General features: G+C 34.4%; 1 long non-coding RNA gene across 1 annotated transcript; it reads left to right on the top strand.

The window, feature by feature from the left end:
• The first annotated feature begins 1,037 nt into the window (after positions 1 to 1,037).
• On the top strand, positions 1,038 to 6,733 carry LOC135289693 (uncharacterized). Its single transcript, XR_010352429.1, has 3 exons — positions 1,038 to 1,166; positions 4,230 to 4,333; positions 6,706 to 6,733. It is a non-coding gene; the product is annotated as an uncharacterized LOC135289693 (long non-coding RNA).
• Positions 6,734 to 8,099: the final 1,366 nt, after the last annotated feature.

Below are 8,099 nucleotides of genomic sequence, written 5' to 3'. Positions count from 1 at the left end.
ATTTACAAATACCTCTTCAGTATTTGTACCTTTCATACATTTTCAACATTTGGGATATAAGTGAAAAAAGTTAACAATAACTTTTGTTATTGAGCAGAAGGAAGGATGGGAGACACTGAGATTAAATGAGATGGACAATTTCAATGAACAAGGACAGCCTGCTGTTGATATCTCTTTGTGATCATTCTACAAATTTAAGGTTTTCCATTTTAAATTGTATCATCCAGACAAAATAATCTTATGTAAAATGAGATGACATAATAAACTTACATTTATTTAATTTGTAGTTTGGTTCTTGTCATAATACAGGACAAATAATGTTTCACAATGGAAAATGATAATTTTCAGAAAATCTCTTTTAATCTTATTTGGGAATATCTGCTCTGCAGAATTTGAACATTAAAATGATTTTTAAAATATACATCTCAAAGTCTGAAAGTAGAGGTAAAGAAAGTAATATTGGCTCTGAAGAGTCATAAAAGCTCAATTTTGTGCTTCCTTCTATTTCCTTATCTAAATCCAGGATTTTTTGTAGCTGTCTTGTTTCTGACAGATGTTGGTTTTGCCCTTCTTAAAGATGTACAGTAATGGAGAGTCTGCAAAGCTCTAGGTTAATTACTTCCAGTATTCAACTCCTTTTACCATTAGAAATTACATTTTAAACTCCAGTAAGAAATACTTAAAATGGCATCATCATAAGCAATCCAACATGGAAAATGGAGAACAGATATTTCCCCCCTTCTTTCTGTATCTCAAGAAAACTTGCTAGATTCTTGCCAGTATTTTGTTTTCTGGAACAGCTAAATTAAATTCTTTTATTTGGTCATCAATGTCTTGTGATCCTCCTCTTATTGGAATGACTTTATTGAAATGAAGGGACTTGATCTAGTAAAAAATAAATCCCTGCCAGTGGCAAAGGCATTGAACTAGATGATCTTTACAGATTCCTCACAACCCAAATGGTCCTGTAGATTCATGACTCTATGATATCATGCTCTCAGAAACTTAAAACACTCCGACACAGGGAACTAGAGTAAGTAACCAAGACCTATTGATTTTATACTGGAAGGTAAGAACTTTCCAGTAAATTTAAAGGCACATTCTTCAACATAAATTTACAAATGATCTGTCTGTGCAGGATTTCAACAGCTCCAGTTTCTTTCAAAGTGAGTTTCACCTTAGTAACATGATTTCCCAACCTTTCCTTGATATCCAACCAACACAAAACCAAAGTTCTGCTCACTGCATCCAGTCCCCTGCTCTTATAAGTATCTCTATGATATGAAGACTTTTCAATTATTTATGTGTATTATGTATTTTTAAGTTAATAAATTTTCTAATACAGTAAGAACATTTTGGAAAATTATTGCTTTGATGGCTCTAATTTTAGGCTTCCATCAAATATTGACTGTCTTATACACATGTAATGCTTTTTTGTTCCGGGAGAGGAGTCACATTCCTTTTTACCTTTCACTTACTAAAGTGAACTTAAATTCTTTTGGTCACTTAAGATAGGCTTGCTATCTACCCACAGATCTCCCCTTTTTAAAGAAGTTTAAACTGTGCTTTCTTGAACATGAGTGGTTTATTTACACCTTATATTCTAGGTAGAGTTGTCCTTATCTCAGAAATGCCTCAAACTCTATTTCCTGAGATTAGGATGTTCATTTTTCCACAAATACATTGTGTAACGGCCTATATTCTCTCTGTTCTGTATTAACTCAGTTATGTTTTTTATTCCTTTGTTATTTTCAACTGATAATCCTCCAATTCATAGAGAAATCTTTTTCCATTAGTCTGCAAGTGCATGTCTTTGCACTACTGTACTTTATCCCATTATTGTTGCTTCAGCTTTCAAGGTCATCCAACTCCTTTGTGTCTCCTCCAACTACCCTTTACTTTGAAAAAGTTTGTGTCATCAAGAAATGGTATCAAAATTTTTTTGTATCTGCCAAGATAACACATGAAAATATTAGCTCAGTCTAGTATCACGGCTGATCTTTGAGGAACTCGCTTTATTAGTCTTTCTTCAACATGGTAATTCCTCTTTCAGTGTATGCAAATGCTTTTCTTCACATGAACCAATTTCTTGTCCACCTTAACAGTCTGCTCTAGAATACGTAAATTCTGATGCAGAATCATTTAAAAAATCTCCCTGAAATAGATTAGTTCTGCTTCATCATTAATCTCTAGAAACAGGAAAAGCCAGTAGTCCACTGGCTTTTCAAGAGCAGAAAGCTAGAAAAGATAATACACAACTTTCAAAAAAATGTTGTTCACCCTATCCCTTTATTCTTTTAAATCTATAGCTTTATTATCATCTCTAAAACATGTTTCAAAGACTTTTTTTTATTACTGTAATCAGAGATCTGAGCCTGCAGTTTATTTGGAATATATCTTCCTGTTTCTTGAGCATAAGCATCACATTCCTGTTTATCAGGTCATACAGTTTTGAGGTCTATTTGACAAATTAAAGTTTTGTGTAATGTGGAGTGGCAATTTCCTCACTAATCCAGAAAAACAGCTATGTGCCTCAGAGCAAAGTCTGCTCTAATGATGTCTGTCTGCTGTGTACTAAAATGTCTCACAGAGAACTATAGGAAAGTAATAATTCAGTTTTGGACTTAGATTTAGATGATACTTAACTCTCTTTACTTCCTATTCCATCAACAATGTATAAATTCTTCATGGCACTTCTCTTTGTTCTGCTTTACATGTTTTCATTTCCCTTTCAAGGTTGAATCAGCGTAAGTTTTGACCATTTTTCTTCAGCCCTTTATTTTTTAACTTCAGAACATTACTTGCTCATAAGTGTCAAGGTCCTTCCAAGATGTCCTGTTTGCAATGGAAACTATTCCTAGAAGGCTAGGACAAAAATTATGCATGATTTAAACCTTTTATTTGCATAATTGCTGAGCCTTGTATGCATTTTTGACCTGTAGTCCTTCTGACTTTATAGAATACCTTTTTTAATTTAGCAAGTTAGGAACTGGATTTTAGCCTCCTAAATTCTAGTCCCATAATCCACAGTAACACTTTGTCAGTCAAATCCTCCTGGTTTACCAGCCAGTGTCTGCATATGCTTCCCATGATTTCGTTCCCATAGTTCGTTCTGACAACAATCAGGGCACTCTCTAATCTCAGGATTCGAGAACAAGGGGTAGAGATGAAACTCCTTTTTTACCCCATGATCTTCATGAAAAGGAAATTATGTATATATTGCACCATTTGAATACTCCATGATATATCTATGATAGTTTTGCATTCTTTGAAATAACCTATATGCATCCCTCTTTTTTTCCCACCCCACAACACCCTCTGGTTTCCCATCTGAAGCTATTTCAGATTTACAGGTTGCACACTGAGCATTTCATTCTATGCTCTTGGATACTTCTCTAAAGCAGGACAACTTGGCAGACTTAAATTTTCACAGTTTTATACATTATATATGTGAGATGTTCATGTTGTTCCCTGCTCCTTTTCTTTCTCTTTAAGTGGGAGGGATCTTCTCCTTCCTTCTATTTAGGGCAGACTGGCTCAGGACTGTCAGAATGAGTGACACTGCATTGTCTGTTGTGTGGAGCTTGGCTATTTGTCTTTCATTTCCTCATTTTCCTTAATCTCAATGAAAGATCAGTTGTCCTGCTAAAACACAATGCACTGTGTTTATGGAAAGAGCAGCAGTCACACACAGAGATAATGTAGAAATAATTTAGGCCAAAGGACCTAGTTTCCTACCCTTTAGCTGCAAAGGGTTGGAAACTAAATAGGACCTCATATCGACCAAGATGAGGAAAAGGAGCATAGAAGTAAAGGATGAAATAGGGAGACCTATGCTGATATTTCTGTAAAACTATTTACAATGGGGTTTTTAGTATATTCTTACAATTAAGAATATTGCTGTTAATTAAGATTAATTAAGATAATTAAGGTTATTGATCTTTCCTGCTTCCTGAACTAAAGTAATTCAGACTCTAGGTGTTCTCATCTAGGTCCTGAAAGGGACTAGCAGGGACAATTGTGTGTTAGATCTCAGTTAAACATGCATACACGGTCTGCAGGCATTAACATCATGTTTGATCCCAAATCCTAAAAATTCATTTGGTTGTTGCTCACTGGTCGGTCCTGTGGAGGCAAAAGAGTTTCCATCACTAAGAGAACTCATCCCTGGTCAATCTGTTTTTGGAGGAGTGGCATCAGTATTAATTGCTGCTTTTTTCACTGTCCAGGATGATGCATATCTGGAAGTATCTTACAGCAGCTGAAGTAATTCTAGATCTTGAAAGTGACACAAGGAGAGGCCAGGCTGCATAAAACTCCAAAGCACGTTGTGGTATAATTATCTTGTAGATATTTAGCTGGCTACTTGTAAATAAAAGTAACCATCAATTTTGAAAACAGATGGAGTTCAAGTTCACCTTAATGCTGCATTGACATCAGATTGGCCATGAAGGAGTGGAGAGCTGTCTCATGTGATGGAGCTATTTGTGCACATTGAGTCATCACATGCCACTGCTTCTACAGCAGCAGTGAACTTCAGCCCATGAAAATCCTTTTAATGCATGTTAGAGAAATTTGGTTCTGCCTTTAGAAATTTATTGATAAAATAACCATTTTATAAAATGTGTTAAGTGGTACTTGAAGACAGGGCTTTATTTTAGATGACATTGTTAATGTGATAGTTGAAAAAAAAATTAAAGAACAGAATTTAAATGTTAAGTAGGTCTTTCTATGACATAAAAATGTGCATGTTTGACCTTCAACAGGCTTTTAAAACTGACTGAGTGCTAAAAAATCTGAAAACTATCTCAAGACAACTAGTTTATGCTTATTTACATTTTACACTTCATGTTCTGAAAGTAACTTAAATAATGAAGGGGATTAAAGTTAAGAATATAAACACACATGCCATTAATATTCTGCCATCTGTATTTTCTCAGTATTCTGAGCAATTTAAAAAAAAGAAGAATTTAATTGACTTGGAGTACATTTTTATTAAAAGCTGAAAAGATATTTACATCCCCTTTCAAACTATGTTTTTGCTGTGCCACTTATTTTGATTAAATATTATTGAAATAAATATAGCAATATTCTAGCCAGAATGTGTCATAAACCACAAAAACAGAGGTTTTAAAGGTAAAATCAGAAAGGAGGAAGGAACTAAGTATTTGACAGGAAGAGCAAGAAAATCAATTCCCTGAGTGAAGATGAGAGTTAGAGAGTTGGAGACAGAAGTAGCAGTGGCTTGGATTTAGACAGCAAGATATTATAAGCAGGGATAATAAAATTGAAAATGTGCTGAAAAGAATGAATGTATGAACAAGGGAAGATTCATATAGTCTACATAGGAAGAAGAGGTCATCAAGATATGGAATAGAGTGGCCTACATAAACGAGAACCTCATCAGAGCCTCTTGAGGACAGTCAAGCAGCATTATCCAAGCAGTTGGTCTTCGTGTGTGTCCTCTATGGGCTTCATATTCACCTTGAAGGAAAACATGAGAGATAGATGAATGAATTATTTACAGTCAATTTATTGTAAAAATAAAAGGGACTTTAGTGAATGCATTTTCCTGTGGTGGCTAAACAGATCTACTGTGCCAGCAAAACCAGCCCCTGTGTATTGAACATCTAGTTGAATGTACATTTCATTAGAGAGGAATCCAGGGACTGCTGCTGAAGAATCTATTGGATATAGACATTGAGCTAGCAAAAGACCCTCAGTAAATTGGCTCTAAAATCTCAATTCTTCACCAACTCTAAAAGAGCTGTATCTAGCAGTATCTATAATTACTGTGTGTGGTTAGTTAATGTTCTGAATAAATAAAGGCTTTTCTTGCTGTATCGGCATTGAACATTGCTAGGCAGAATTTTATCTACCAGCAAATCACTGTTCTGAAAAAAAAGGGAGAGGAAGAATGGGTTCCAAAAAATTCACAGGTTTGTTTCCTATGGAAAATACTTTTGGTCAGGGAAAAGACCCTTTCAATTTTTCTTTTACTGTTTCACTTCAGCATTTTTCAAATGATTTTGGTTTGCCTCAGAACCAAAAAAATCATTACTCACGCAACTCTGTGTGCAGTTGTCATCAAATATCCTTTATTTCATAGTGCATATTCCCCATTAGTCAGTCAGCCTATGAATATATCAGCTTTATTCATGCAGCAATAACTCCAAGAACCAATCAACAATTCCTGGCAAAGTCTAGCTTAATTTGGCAAATAATGACCTGAAGTCAGCATGATTCATGCTTTTGTGCCCACATAGTTCAACAAAAGTAACACATGACACCCAGAGAAAAACTTTGACGTCATGGGGAGATCTTCAGCAACAGTGGTGGTAACAAACAAAAAAAACCCCTTTTTCTCTGATTGCTATGAATCTAACGATGATCTATGACATGGTAGAGATGGAAAATTCCTGTCTTAGTTTTGTAGGACAGTTTTCTTAAAACTGCTTTTGTTTCTTCTTGGAAAACGGACTCTTTTAGCAAAACTAAAACAGTGGTTTAGAACTGCAGGAGTGATCACACAAATGTTCCATGTTAAAAAAGTTTAACAGTTACCAAATAACAATATCAAGAAAATACTATACTAGTTTTTTTGAAAATACAGTATTTATTTTTTTCTTTACAATAAAACCACAAATATAAAAAATTACTGAAATTGGTTTAAAATAATGACAACAATTCTCTTCTTTATTTCAGGCTCATCACTGTACTCAGAAATTTCAACACCCTGATGACTCATTCATATTTGATAAAGATAATTTTTATCTTAATGTGGTACCAGTTCTTAACATACAAGAAACATGGTGGAATTTGTCCATGAACAGACAGCTTGGTTAATAATATCAAAAACAACCAAAATATGAACAGCCTGAAGATGTATTTATGTTTTGCTTATGGGTGAATCAAAATATGCAGAAGGGCATTACCAAATGAATTTGCAATATCATTATTGTAAAAAATATAATTTCTCCATAAATACAGAACCTTTCTACTCTCTGAGAAGATTCAGATAAGAGAGAGATAACACACTTGATTTATATCAGTGGGATGCAGTAAATCTATAAATATGGTTCTATCATTACAAATAATTGCTTACCAACAGTTGCCACAGAGCCCATGATTTCATTGTAATCTTCAATTTTAATATTTTTGTATAGAGGGTTCTGTAATGAATCACATGATTCATTTATTGGCAGCAGTGACGCTGCACATGAACTTGTTGAAAACATCTTTTAACTGCAATCATCACTAATTTATAATTGTATATTTATTGTGGCCATTCTCTTTTTGGCACTTTCACGTATGGTGAAAAAGGGAAATAACACTTAAAGACCTGAAACCTTACTCCCACTGCTTTTACTTTTAAAGGCAGAAAAACTTGCTGAAATATATGTGAAGAACATGCTGTTTATCAGAGGCTCCAATAAGTGTTCACACCCAGCTGTTTAAGGCGCCAGACATGCTTACAGTCTGGTGTTTTGAAAGTCCAGCCACTTGAAATCATTTTGCATAATATTTTGTCCAAAACCTGCTGTGCCATCCTTTCTTCTGCAGCTACCCTTTTTTATAGAAGACCAAAATAACATATTTCATGTGTAAGAATTCTTGACTGTCACCTAATATTTTAGCAATTGGAGGAGCTGCTTATGGTGACAAACATCTCTTTAAACCTTTTAACACTTGGCATACCAAACTTCAGAATAAAAGTGCAACAACTGATATCAAGAAACAACTTCTATCAGATCCTCAAGGCTTCGCATACCCATGGTGGTATTGCAGTTGTGTGGTAGGATAATTCACTGCATTCACAGCTGTAGCTTCATTTTTGTAGCAATATGAGAGATTCATATAGCTAAAAAAAACCCCAAAATGTAGATTGTAAACTGCTGAAGTTCAGCTGCTTCTTATTACATATTTAAACTTTGACTATTACTATATCACCTTTGATATATTTTTATTTTCAATAAAACAAAGTTATTTTTGGTTTTATGTTTTGTTAAATTTTTATCAGATCACTTTAATGGCACTCTATCTTCCCATGAAATCCTGAAGAAATTAAAACTGTACTGAAGATAAATAAATGAAGGCCT

Source organism: Passer domesticus, chromosome 1 (assembly GCF_036417665.1).
Source record: "Passer domesticus isolate bPasDom1 chromosome 1, bPasDom1.hap1, whole genome shotgun sequence".
Lineage (NCBI taxonomy): Eukaryota > Metazoa > Chordata > Aves > Passeriformes > Passeridae > Passer > Passer domesticus.
This window is presented reverse-complemented; position numbering and strand designations above follow the sequence as displayed.